The following is a 13,587-nucleotide window of genomic DNA, read 5'->3' as shown; positions in this document are numbered from 1 at the left end:
AGAGGACAGAGCAGAGTGGAGTTCGAGGACGGAGGAGGCGAGCAAGGAAAAGCAGAGGACGCAGGAGGTGAGCAAGAAAGAGCGGAGGACGGAGGAGGCGAGCAAGGAGGAGCAGAGGACGGAGGAGGCGAGAGAGGAAGATTGGAGGATGGAGGAGTCGAGAGAGGAAGAGCGAAGATCGGAGGAAACAGGAGGAGGAGACCGTGACTACAACGACAAGCCAGGAGGCCAACGGGAAGGCGCATCGCCCAGCCACACTTCCCGAGAAGTGTGGCTAGAGCAGGTACGGTCATGCTTCACGGGTTGGGCGGGACATAGGTGGGTGAAACCACCCTGAAGAATCACTCGGCACACCTTGCACTTATCCCCCCCCTCACCTTACCGTCACTTGTACTGGGGTACGGTTTCTGCACATGTGTGTCCCCACTCCCTTCCCCAATCTAACGCCTTTTTCAGTGCCAGGTTAACACTGGTTTCTTTCTTTCCTGTCGGCATTTGAAACACCTCGGAAAACGGCGGAAGAGCGGCCTACAACTCCCAGAAGACATTGGGAACGGTGGCTTGGAGCAATGAGGACCACGATGGAGGACACCGAAACCCCCCTCCCATACTACCGAGTACCGGTCCTTAAGAGGCGACTGTATAAAATAATAAAACCGGCTTTACAAAGAACTCCGTTGTCCGTGAGTCTATTTGAGTCCCCACGCGAAACCCCACAAGTGGTGGAGAATGCGGGCACCGAACTAGCCATCCAGGACACAAAGATGGAAGAAATGCTACAGGCACTCGTCAAAGGCCAGGAACAATTGGGCTGGGCTGTGGAGCAACAGCTCGCCTCCGCACAACTAGATAGAGCCACCATCAGAAACACCATGGTGACAAGACTCGAGGGGATCCAACAGACAGGCGCTCCTGTCATCACCCAGGCCAGAGACATCCGTCCACAGCACACCCCCTCAGGAATTTCCCTGCAAAAAGTATATTGCAGGCGAAGACCCCGACGCATTTCTGACCAATTTCGAGAGGGTGGCATTGGCATGTGGGTGGCCATTGGAAAAATGGCCGTTCTTCTTCGCACCCCTGCTAACAGGAGAGGCGCAGGTGGCTTACCAGGTCGCCAACAGTAATGGACAGACACCGTACGGACAGATTAAGGAGATTATCCAAGACCACCTAGGATTGGATGCCGAGGCCTACCGGGTACGCTTTCGTAAAGAAAGAGGGCTCACCGGAGACAATCCAAAGACTTTATTCTACCGGCTGAAAACAGCGTCCGATAAATGGCTCACCCCCATGACCAGCACAAAAGAGGAAATCATGGATAGGATATACCTCGAGCAATTCCTAGAGGCCTTGCCTTACGGGACACAGAGATGGCTGAGGCAACACTCAAACCTGTCAACCAAACAAGCGATGGAGATGGCAACCACGTTTGTTAGGCACAACCCCGCCTGCATACCACTGAGCCTAAGAGAACAAGCAGGCCACCCCTCCGGCCGGACCGTCGGCCTCGAGCCCCCCCTGGTCTACCGGCTCCTCGCTTTGCGCCCCCGGAGGTTCATTCATTCCGGGGCCCGCAATGCTTTGACAGTGGGGATAGGGGTCATATCGCACGCCTGTGCCCACAAAAATGCAACCAGGAAGAACCCATGGAGGTTGGGTACATACCGAAGGCCGTCATGTATACCGCTGAACTCGGAGGATTGTATCACGTGAGTGTCAAAGTCAATGGAACTGTGGTCAGTGCACTCCTAGATTCGGGATGCAAACAGTCTGTGATACAGGGTTGTTTTGTGAGACCCCTCCAGGTAATGCCAGATGCGACAGTGTATATAAAATGTGTACACGGTGATGTAAAAGGGTACCCGGTGGCATATATCCCCATAGACCTGGAAGGCAGGAGTACACTAGTAGTAAAGGTAGGTGTGTTGGACGCCCTTCCCGAGAAGCTCATATTAGGGACCGACAACCCCCACTTCTTAGACATGTTTAAGGGCCAGGTATTAAAAGGCCGGTCCCCCAAATCCCCTTCGCTACCTGCCCTGATTTCCCCTGACCCCTGGGAGGGAGGCAGGAGCTTTCGTTTTGCCCAAGCCAATGATACCAACCTTTTCAATGCCTGGGAACAGGCACATGGCGGTCAGAACAACCCCCAACCACATTATCCCCCGCTTCCTGATAAAAGAGGACCTTCTATGCAGACAGGCGAAACAGGAAGACCCGCTCCAACTCTTAGTCCCGACTTGTTTCAGGGAACAAATCATGTTCTACGCCCACACACACTTGTTGGCAGGCCACACAGGGAGCGAGAAGACCACCCAGAACGTGCTGAGAAGCTTCTACTGGCCATGAGTGTACCAGGATATTAAGACCCATTGTCAGACGTGCGATGTTTGCCAACGCAAAAACACACAGAGACCACCTGCTGTACCCCTACAACCTCTTCCTATCATCGGAACGCCCTCCGAGAGAGTCGGCATGGATCTCATAGGCCCACTACCAAAAACTCGGAGAGGGCACCAATATGCCCTAGCAATAGTGGACTACGCCACCCGCTTCCCGGAAGCATTTCCTCTGAAAGACTCCAACTCGAGGAATATCGCGGAGAAATTCCTAGAGCTGTTCTCTAGAGTCGGATTTCCTAAAGAAGTCCTTACGGATCAGGGGACCCCGTTCATGTCACGAGTCATGAAGGAGGTATGCAATCTCCTAGGCCTCCATCAGATCCGGACGTCTGTTTATCATCCCCAGATGGACGGACTGGTAGAACGCTACAATGGGACCCTGAAGTCCGTGCTGAAGAAAATGCTTGCGGTGAACGGAAACGACTGGGACCTACTGCTACCTTTGGCCTTATATGTCATCCGAGGCCAGAAACAGAGCAGTTTAGGCTGCTCTTCTTTTGAGATGCTGTATGGGAGACAGCCCAGGAACCTTCTGGAAATGACCAAGGAGGTATGGGAAGCAGAGTCCTAGGGAGAAACAAGAACCCTATTGGAATACAGCCAAAACCTAAAGAACAAACTGGGGAAAATACGCGAATTGGCCTTTACACAACTAGAGAACAAGCAGAAGCAGCAACAAAGACACTACGACAAGGGTAAGAAATGGAGACGTCTCTTCATTGGTGACTGGGCCCTAGTGTTACTACCCTTCCCCACAAAAAAGTTCCAGAACAAATGGCAAGGACCTTACAGAGTCATAGAGATGATAGGGAAGACAACCTATCGGCTGCAACTAAGCGAGAAGAAAACACAGATCTCCCACATAAACTTCTAAAAAAATGGTTAGGTTCCCCACCAGTGTCTTCCAACCTCGCAACCCACGCAGACAACGACTCGGAAACAACGGTGAAAGACCTCGTGATCAACGATGAACTACTCCAGAAGGAGCACGAGGAGCTACAAAAGATCATACGGCCCTTTGAGCCCATATTCTCCAACCTTCCAGGGATGACCAGATTGACGGAACACCGAATTGAGACCCCTGAGGGGGTCACAGTGAAGCAAAGACCCTACAGGATCCCTGCAGCAAAGAGGGAAGCAATAAGCAAAGAAGTGAAGGAAATGATAAAACTAGGAGTGATTCAACCCTCCAGAAGCGAATGGTCATCGCCCATAGTGATGGTGCCCAAACCGGACGGAAGCAGCAGATTCTGCATGGACTTCAGAGCACTAAATGCAGTATCGTCGTTCAATGCATACCCCATTCCCAGGATCGACGAGCTCATAGAGAAACTCGGGGATGCGAAATACAGCAGTACCCTCGACCTGACCAAAGGGTACTGGCAAGTCCCATTGCGAGAAGATGATAGAAAGAAAACAGCCTTCGCCACTCCCGATGGACTCTATGAGTTCAACGTACTCCTCTTCGGCCTTCATGGGGCCCCTGCCACCTTCCAAAGGTTAATGAACGAGGTGCTAAGAGACCACCAAGGATACAGTTCGGCCTACCTAGACGATATCATTATATTCAGTCCGTCCTGGGAGGAGCACCTACAACACCTACAGATCATCCTACAACAACTCCGCAGAGCCGGATTACACATCAACTCAAGGAAGTCAAGAATTGGGTTTCAAAAGGTCAAATATCTTGGATATGTCTTAGGACACGGAGTCATAGAGCCCCAACACGAAAAAGTCAGAGCCATAGCCGACACTCCTTTTCCCAAAAACCAGAAAGAAATGAGGGCCTTCTTGGGGCTAGTAGGATATTACCGGAGATTCATCCCCTCTTTTTCTGACGTAGCAGCCCCGTTGACCGACACCTTAAAAAAACTGCCCAGGAACCCCGACTTACAGACTCCCACTCCAGCAATGTGGAAAGCCTTCCAGTCCCTAAAGAGAGCTATCACGACAAGCCCCGCCCTTACCTCCCCACACTTCTCAAAACCCTTTGTGCTACACACGGATGCATCCGACTTCGGCATCGGAGCGGTGCTGTCACAAGAGACAGGGGCTGGTGTGGAACAACCCATACTCTATATTAGCCGCAAGCTGTTTCCTAGGGAGGTGAGGTACCCCAGGATCGAAAAGGAATGTCTCGCCATTCAATGGGCTGTCGATAAGCTGCGCTATTACTTGGAGGGGCACCACTTTATCCTATATACTGACCACGCACCACTCTTGTGGATGAGCCGCAACATTTCGAATAACCCAAGGGTCATGAGGTGGTTCTTGGCCCTCCAACCGTTCAAGTTCCAGGTTCAACACAGAAAGGGGAAGGACAACGCCAACGCAAACTATCTATCTAGGGAAACCTCTCCCCGGTCGGGAGAATCCTAGAGGGGAGGAGTGTGACGAGGGGGACCCGGATTCGGGCCCTCCGGGCTTACCTGTTACTGTCTCCCCTCTTTCCGAACAGCATACAGACTCCTGGATGACAACGGACGCGGCATACAACCCCGTAATGTACACCAAGGACCCGTGTTACTTTAATTCAGCGGAGCTGGACCCTGACCCCGCCCACCAGTCACTGGTAAAACCCAGCCCGAACACTACACAGGTGTGTGAATCCCCCAGAGGCGGAGAAGGAGAGTGGTGGCGAGAGGACGGAGCAGAGTGGAGTTCGAGGACGGAGAAGGCGAGCAAGGAAAAGCAGAGGACGGAGGAGGCGAGCAAGAAAGAGCGGAGGACAGAGGAGGCGAGCAAGGAGGAGCAGAGGACGGAGGAGGCGAGAGAGGAAGATTGGAGGACAGAGGAGTCGAGAGAGGAAGAGCGGAGATCGGTGGAAACAGGAGGAGGAGACCGTGACTACAACGACAAGCCAGGAGGCCAACGGGAAGGCGCATCGCCCAGCCACACTTCCCGAGAAGTGTGGCTAGAGCAGGTACGGTCATGCTTCACGGGTTGGGCGGGACATAGGTGGGTGAAACCACCCTGAAGAATCACTCGGCACACCTTGCACTTATCCCCCTCCCTCACCTTACGGTCACTTGTACTGGGGTACGGTTTCTGCACGTGTGTGTCCCCACTCCCTTCCCCTATCTAACGCCTTTTTCAGTGCCAGGTTAACACTGGTTTCTTTCTTTCCTGTCGGCATTTGAAACACCTCAGAAAACGGCGGAAGAGCGGCCTACAACTCCCAGAAGACATCGGGAACGGCGGCTTGGAGCAATGAGGACCACGACGGAGGACACCGAAACCCCCCTCCCATACTACTGAGTACCGGTCCTTAAGAGGCGACTGTATAAAATAATAAAACCGGCTTTACAAAGAACTCCGTTGTCCGTGAGTCTATTTGAGTCCCCACGCGAAACCCCACAAGTGGTGGAGAATGCGGGCACCGAACTAGCCATCCAGGACACAAAGATGAAAGAAATGCTACAGGCACTCGTCAAAGTCCAGGAACAATTGGGCTGGGCTGTGGAGAAACAGCTCGCCTCCGCACAACTAGATAGAGCCACCATCAGAAATACCATGGTGACAAGACTCGAGGGGATCCAACAGACAGGCGCTCCTGTCATCACCCAGGCCAGAGACATCCGTCCACAGCACACCCCCTCAGGAATTTCCCTGCAAAAAGTACATTGCAGGCGAAGACCCCGACGCATTTCTGACCAACTTCGTGAGGGTGGCATTGGCATGTGGGTGGCCATTGGAAAAATGGCCGTTCTTCTTTGCACCCCTGCTAACAGGAGAGGCGCAGGCGGCTTACCAGGTCGCCAACAGTAATGGACAGACACCATACAGACAGATTAAGGAGATTATCCTAGACCACCTAGGATTGGATGCCGAGGCCTACCGGGTACGCTTTCGTAAAGAAAGAGGGCTCACCGGAGACAATCCAAAGACTTTATTCTACCGGCTGAAAACAGCGTCAGATAAATGGCTCACCCCCATGACCAGCACAAAAGAGGAAATCATGGATAGGATATACCTCGAGCAATTCCTAGAGGCCTTGCCTTATGGGACACAGAGATGGCTGAGGCAACACTCAAACCTGTCAACCAAACAAGCGATGGAGATGGCAACCACGTTTGTTAGGGCACAACCCCGCCTGCATACCACTGAGCCTAAGAGAACAAGCAGGCCACCCCTCCGGCCGGACCGTCGGCCTCGAGCCCCCCCTGGTCTACCGGCTCCTCGCTTTGCGCCCCCGGAGGTTAATTCATTCCGGGGCCCGCAATGCTTTGACAGTGGGGATTGGGGTCATATCGCACGCCTGTGCCCACAAAAACGCAACCAGGAAGAACCCATGGAGGTTGGGTACATACCGAAGGCCGTCATGTATACCGCTGAACTCGGAGGATCGTATCACGTGAGTGTCAAAGTCAATGGAACTGTGGTCAGTGCACTCCTAGATTCGGGATGCAAACAGTCTGTGATACAGGGTTGTTTTGTGAGACCCCTCCAGGTAATGCCAGATGCGACAGTGTATATAAAATGTGTTCACGGTGATGTAAAAGGGTATCCGGTGGCATATATCCCCATAGACCTGGAAGGCAGGAGTACACTAGTAGTAAAGGTAGGTGTGTTGGACGCCCTTCCCGAGAAGCTCATATTAGGGACCGACAACTCCCACTTCCTAGACATGTTTAAGGGCCAGGTATTAAAAGGCCGGTCCCCCAAATCCCCTTCGCTACCTGCCCTGATTTCCCGAGACCCCTGGGAGGGAGGCAGAAGCTTTCGTTTTGCCCAAGCCAATGATACCAACCTTTTCAATGCCTGGGAACAGGCACATGCCGGTCAGAACAACCCCCAACCACATTATCCCCGCTTCCTGATAAAAGAGGACCTTCTATACAGACAGGCGAAACAGGAAGACCCGCTCCAACTCTTAGTCCCGACTTGTTTCAGGGAACAAATCATGTTCTACGCCCACACACACTTGTTGGCAGGCCACACAGGGAGCGAGAAGACCACCCAGAATGTGCTGAGAAGCTTCTACTGGCCATGAGTGTACCAGGATATTAAGACCCATTGTCAGACGTACGATGTTTGCCAACGCAAAAACAAACAGAGACCACCTGCTGTACCCCTACAACCTCTTCCTATCATCGGAACGCCCTCCGAGAGAGTCGGCATGGATCTCATAAGCCCACTACCAAAAACTCGGAGAGGGCACCAATATGCCCTAGCAATAGTGGACTACGCCACCCGCTTCCCGGAAGCATTTCCTCTGAAAGACTCCAACTCGAGGAATATCGCGGAGAAATTCCTAGAGCTGTTCTCTAGAGTCGGATTTCCTAAAGAAGTCCTTACGGATCAGGGGACCCCGTTCATGTCACGAGTCATGAAGGAGGTATGCAATCTCTTAGGCCTCCACCAGATCCGGACGTCTGTTTATCATCCCCAGATGGACGGACTGGTAGAACGCTACAATGGGACCCTGAAGTCCGTGCTGAAGAAAATGCTTGCGGTGAACGGAAACGACTGGGACCTACTGCTACCTTTGGCCTTATATGTCATCCGAGGCCAGAAACAGAGCAGTTTAGGCTGCTCTTCTTTTGAGATGCTTTATGGGAGACAGCCCAGGAACCTTCTGGAAATGACCAAGGAGGTATGGGAAGCAGAGTCCTCGGGAGAAACAAGAACCCTATTGGAATACAGCCAAAACCTAAAGAACAAACTGGGGAAAATACGCGAATTGGCCTTTACACAACTAGAGAACAAGCAGAAGCAGCAACAAAGACACTACGACAAGGGTAAGAAATGGAGACGTCTCTTCATTGGCGACTGGGCCCTAGTGTTACTACCCTCCCCCACAAAAAAGTTCCAGAACGAATGGCAAGGACCTTACAAAGTCATAGAGATGATAGGGAAGACAACCTATCGGCTGCAACTAAGCGAGAAGAAAACACAGATCTCCCACATAAACCTTCTAAAAAAATGGTTAGGTTCCCCACCAGTGTCTTCCAACCTCGCAACCCACGCAGACAACGACTCGGAAACAACGGTGAAAGACCTCGTGATCAACGATGAACTACTCCAGAAGGAGCACGAGGAGCTACAAAAGATCATACGGCCCTTTGAGCCCATATTCTCCAACCTTCCAGGGATGACCAGATTGACAGACACTGAATTGAGACCCCTGAGGGGGTCACAGTGAAGCAAAGACCCTACAGGATCCCTGCAGCAAAGAGGGAAGCAATAAGCAAAGAAGTGAAGGAAATGATAAAACTAGGAGTGATTCAACCCTCCAGAAGCGAATGGTCATCGCCCATAGTGATGGTGCCCAAACCGGACGGAAGCAGCAGATTCTGCATGGACTTCAGAGCACTAAATGCAGTATCGTCGTTCAATGCATACCCCATTCCCAGGATCGACGAGCTCATAGAGAAACTCGGGGATGCGAAATACAGCAGTACCCTCGACCTGACCAAAGGGTACTGGCAAGTCCCATTGCGAGAAGATGATAGAAAGACAACAGCCTTCGCCACTCCCGATGGACTCTATGAGTTCAACGTACTCCCCTTCGGCCTTCATGGGGCCCCTGCCACCTTCCAAAGGTTAATGAACGAGGTGCTAAGAGACCACCAAGGATACAGTTCGGCCTACCTAGACGATATCATTATATTCAGTCCGTCCTGGGAGGAGCACCTACAACACCTACAGATCATCCTACAACAACTCCGCAGAGCCGGATTACACATCAACTCAAGGAAGTCAAGAATTGGGTTTCAAAAGGTCAAATATCTTGGATATGTCTTAGGACACGGAGTCATAGAGCCCCAACACGAAAAAGTCAGAGCCATAGCCGACACTCCTTTTCCCAAAAACCAGAAAGAAATGAGGGCCTTCTTGGGGCTAGTAGGATATTACCGGAGATTCATCCCCTCTTTTTCTGACGTAGCAGCCCCGTTGACCGACACCTTAAAAAAACTGCCCAGGAACCCCGACTTACAGACTCCCACTCCAGCAATGTGGAAAGCCTTCCAGTCCCTAAAGAGAGCTATCACGACAAGCCCCGCCCTTACCTCCCCACACTTCTCAAAACCCTTTGTGCTACACACGGATGCATCCGACTTCGGCATCGGAGCGGTGCTGTCACAAGAGACAGGGGCTGGTGTGGAACAACCCATACTCTATATTAGCCGCAAGCTGTTTCCTAGGGAGGTGAGGTACCCCAGGATCGAAAAGGAATGTCTCGCCATTCAATGGGCTGTCGATAAGCTGCGCTATTACTTGGAGGGGCACCACTTTATCCTATATACTGACCACGCACCACTCTTGTGGATGAGCCGCAACATTTCGAATAACCCAAGGGTCATGAGGTGGTTCTTGGCCCTCCAACCGTTCAAGTTCCAGGTTCAACACAGAAAGGGGAAGGACAACGCCAACGCAAACTATCTATCTAGGGAAACCTCTCCCCGGTCGGGAGAATCCTAGAGGGGAGGAGTGTGACGAGGGGGACCCGGATTCGGGCCCTCCGGGCTTACCTGTTACTGTCTCCCCTCTTTCCGAACAGCATACAGACTCCTGGATGACAACGGACGCGGCATACAACCCCGTAATGTACACCAAGGACCCGTGTTACTTTAATTCAGCGGAGCTGGACCCTGACCCCGCCCACCAGTCACTGGTAAAACCCAGCCCGAACACTACACAGGTGTGTGAATCCCCCAGAGGCGGAGAAGGAGAGTGGTGGCGAGAGGACGGAGCAGAGTGGAGTTCGAGGACGGAGAAGGCGAGCAAGGAAAAGCAGAGGACGGAGGAGGCGAGCAAGAAAGAGCGGAGGACAGAGGAGGCGAGCAAGGAGGAGCAGAGGACGGAGGAGGCGAGAGAGGAAGATTGGAGGACAGAGGAGTCGAGAGAGGAAGAACGGAGATCGGTGGAAAAAGGAGGAGGAGACCGTGACTACAACGACAAGCCAGGAGGCCAACGGGAAGGCGCATCGCCCAGCCACACTTCCCGAGAAGTGTGGCTAGAGCAGGTACGGTCATGCTTCACGGGTTGGGCGGGACATAGGTGGGTGAAACCACCCTGAAGAATCACTCGGCACACCTTGCACTTATCCCCCCCCCTCACCTTACGGTCACTTGTACTGGGGTACGGTTTCTGCACGTGTGTGTCCCCACTCCCTTCCCCTATCTAACGCCTTTTTCAGTGCCAGGTTAACACTGGTTTCTTTCTTTCCTGTCGGCATTTGAAACACCTCAGAAAACGGCGGAAGAGCGGCCTACAACTCCCAGAAGACATCGGGAACGGCGGCTTGGAGCAATGAGGACCACGACGGAGGACACCGAAACCCCCCTCCCATACTACTGAGTACCGGTCCTTAAGAGGCGACTGTATAAAATAATAAAACCGGCTTTACAAAGAACTCCGTTGTCCGTGAGTCTATTTGAGTCCCCACGCGAAACCCCACAAGTGGTGGAGAATGCGGGCACCGAACTAGCCATCCAGGACACAAAGATGAAAGAAATGCTACAGGCACTCGTCAAAGGCCAGGAACAATTGGGCTGGGCTGTGTAGAAACAGCTCGCCTCCGCACAACTAGATAGAGCCACCATCAGAAATACCATGGTGACAAGACTCGAGGGGATCCAACAGACAGGCGCTCCTGTCATCACCCAGGCCAGAGACATCCGTCCACAGCACACCCCCTCAGGAATTTCCCTGCAAAAAGTACATTGCAGGCGAAGACCCCAACGCATTTCTGACCAACTTCGTGAGGGTGGCATTGGCATGTGGGTGGCCATTGGAAAAATGGCCGTTCTTCTTTGCACCCCTGCTAACAGGAGAGGCGCAGGCGGCTTACCAGGTCGCCAACAGTAATGGACAGACACCATACGGACAGATTAAGGAGATTATCCTAGACCACCTAGGATTGGATGCCGAGGCCTACCGGGTACGCTTTCGTAAAGAAAGAGGGCTCACCGGAGACAATCCAAAGACTTTATTCTACCGGCTGAAAACAGCGTCAGATAAATGGCTCACCCCCATGACCAGCACAAAAGAGGAAATCATGGATAGGATATACCTCGAGCAATTCCTAGAGGCCTTGCCTTATGGGACACAGAGATGGCTGAGGCAACACTCAAACCTGTCAACCAAACAAGCGATGGAGATGGCAACCACGTTTGTTAGGGCACAACCCCGCCTGCATACCACTGAGCCTAAGAGAACAAGCAGGCCACCCCTCCGGCCGGACCGTCGGCCTCGAGCCCCCCCTGGTCTACCGGCTCCTCGCTTTGCGCCCCCGGAGGTTAATTCATTCCGGGGCCCGCAATGCTTTGACAGTGGGGATTGGGGTCATATCGCACGCCTGTGCCCACAAAAACGCAACCAGGAAGAACCCATGGAGGTTGGGTACATACCGAAGGCCGTCATGTATACCGCTGAACTCGGAGGATCGTATCACGTGAGTGTCAAAGTCAATGGAACTGTGGTCAGTGCACTCCTAGATTCGGGATGCAAACAGTCTGTGATACAGGGTTGTTTTGTGAGACCCCTCCAGGTAATGCCAGATGCGACAGTGTATATAAAATGTGTTCACGGTGATGTAAAAGGGTATCCGGTGGCATATATCCCCATAGACCTGGAAGGCAGGAGTACACTAGTAGTAAAGGTAGGTGTGTTGGACGCCCTTCCCGAGAAGCTCATATTAGGGACCGACAACCCCCACTTCCTAGACATGTTTAAGGGCCAGGTATTAAAAGGCCGGTCCCCCAAATCCCCTTCGCTACCTGCCCTGATTTCCCGAGACCCCTGGGAGGGAGGCAGAAGCTTTCGTTTTGCCCAAGCCAATGATACCAACCTTTTCAATGCCTGGGAACAGGCACATGCCGGTCAGAACAACCCCCAACCACATTATCCCCGCTTCCTGATAAAAGAGGACCTTCTATACAGACAGGCGAAACAGGAAGACCCGCTCCAACTCTTAGTCCCGACTTGTTTCAGGGAACAAATCATGTTCTACGCCCACACACACTTGTTGGCAGGCCACACAGGGAGCGAGAAGACCACCCAGAATGTGCTGAGAAGCTTCTACTGGCCATGAGTGTACCAGGATATTAAGACCCATTGTCAGACGTACGATGTTTGCCAACGCAAAAACAAACAGAGACCACCTGCTGTACCCCTACAACCTCTTCCTATCATCGGAACGCCCTCCGAGAGAGTCGGCATGGATCTCATAAGCCCACTACCAAAAACTCGGAGAGGGCACCAATATGCCCTAGCAATAGTGGACTACGCCACCCGCTTCCCGGAAGCATTTCCTCTGAAAGACTCCAACTCGAGGAATATCGCGGAGAAATTCCTAGAGCTGTTCTCCAGAGTCGGATTTCCTAAAGAAGTCCTTACGGATCAGGGGACCCCGTTCATGTCACGAGTCATGAAGGAGGTATGCAATCTCTTAGGCCTCCACCAGATCCGGACGTCTGTTTATCATCCCCAGACGGACGGACTGGTAGAACGCTACAATGGGACCCTGAAGTCCGTGCTGAAGAAAATGCTTGCGGTGAACGGAAACGACTGGGACCTACTGCTACCTTTGGCCTTATATGTCATCCGAGGCCAGAAACAGAGCAGTTTAGGCTGCTCTTCTTTTGAGATGCTTTATGGGAGACAGCCCAGGAACCTTCTGGAAATGACCAAGGAGGTATGGGAAGCAGAGTCCTCGGGAGAAACAAGAACCCTATTGGAATACAGCCAAAACCTAAAGAACAAACTGGGGAAAATACGCGAATTGGCCTTTACACAACTAGAGAACAAGCAGAAGCAGCAACAAAGACACTACGACAAGGGTAAGAAATGGAGACGTCTCTTCATTGGCGACTGGGCCCTAGTGTTACTACCCTCCCCCACAAAAAAGTTCCAGAACGAATGGCAAGGACCTTACAAAGTCATAGAGATGATAGGGAAGACAACCTATCGGCTGCAACTAAGCGAGAAGAAAACACAGATCTCCCACATAAACCTTCTAAAAAAATGGTTAGGTTCCCCACCAGTGTCTTCCAACCTCGCAACCCACGCAGACAACGACTCGGAAACAACGGTGAAAGACCTCGTGATCAACGATGAACTACTCCAGAAGGAGCACGAGGAGCTACAAAAGATCATACGGCCCTTTGAGCCCATATTCTCCAACCTTCCAGGGATGACCAGATTGACAGACACTGAATTGAGACCCCTGAGGGGG

The sequence above is a fragment of the Lissotriton vulgaris genome, chromosome 7 (genome assembly GCF_964263255.1).
Source record: "Lissotriton vulgaris chromosome 7, aLisVul1.2, whole genome shotgun sequence".
In the NCBI taxonomy this organism is placed as follows: domain Eukaryota; kingdom Metazoa; phylum Chordata; class Amphibia; order Caudata; family Salamandridae; genus Lissotriton; species Lissotriton vulgaris.
Note: the sequence above shows the minus strand (reverse complement) of the source record.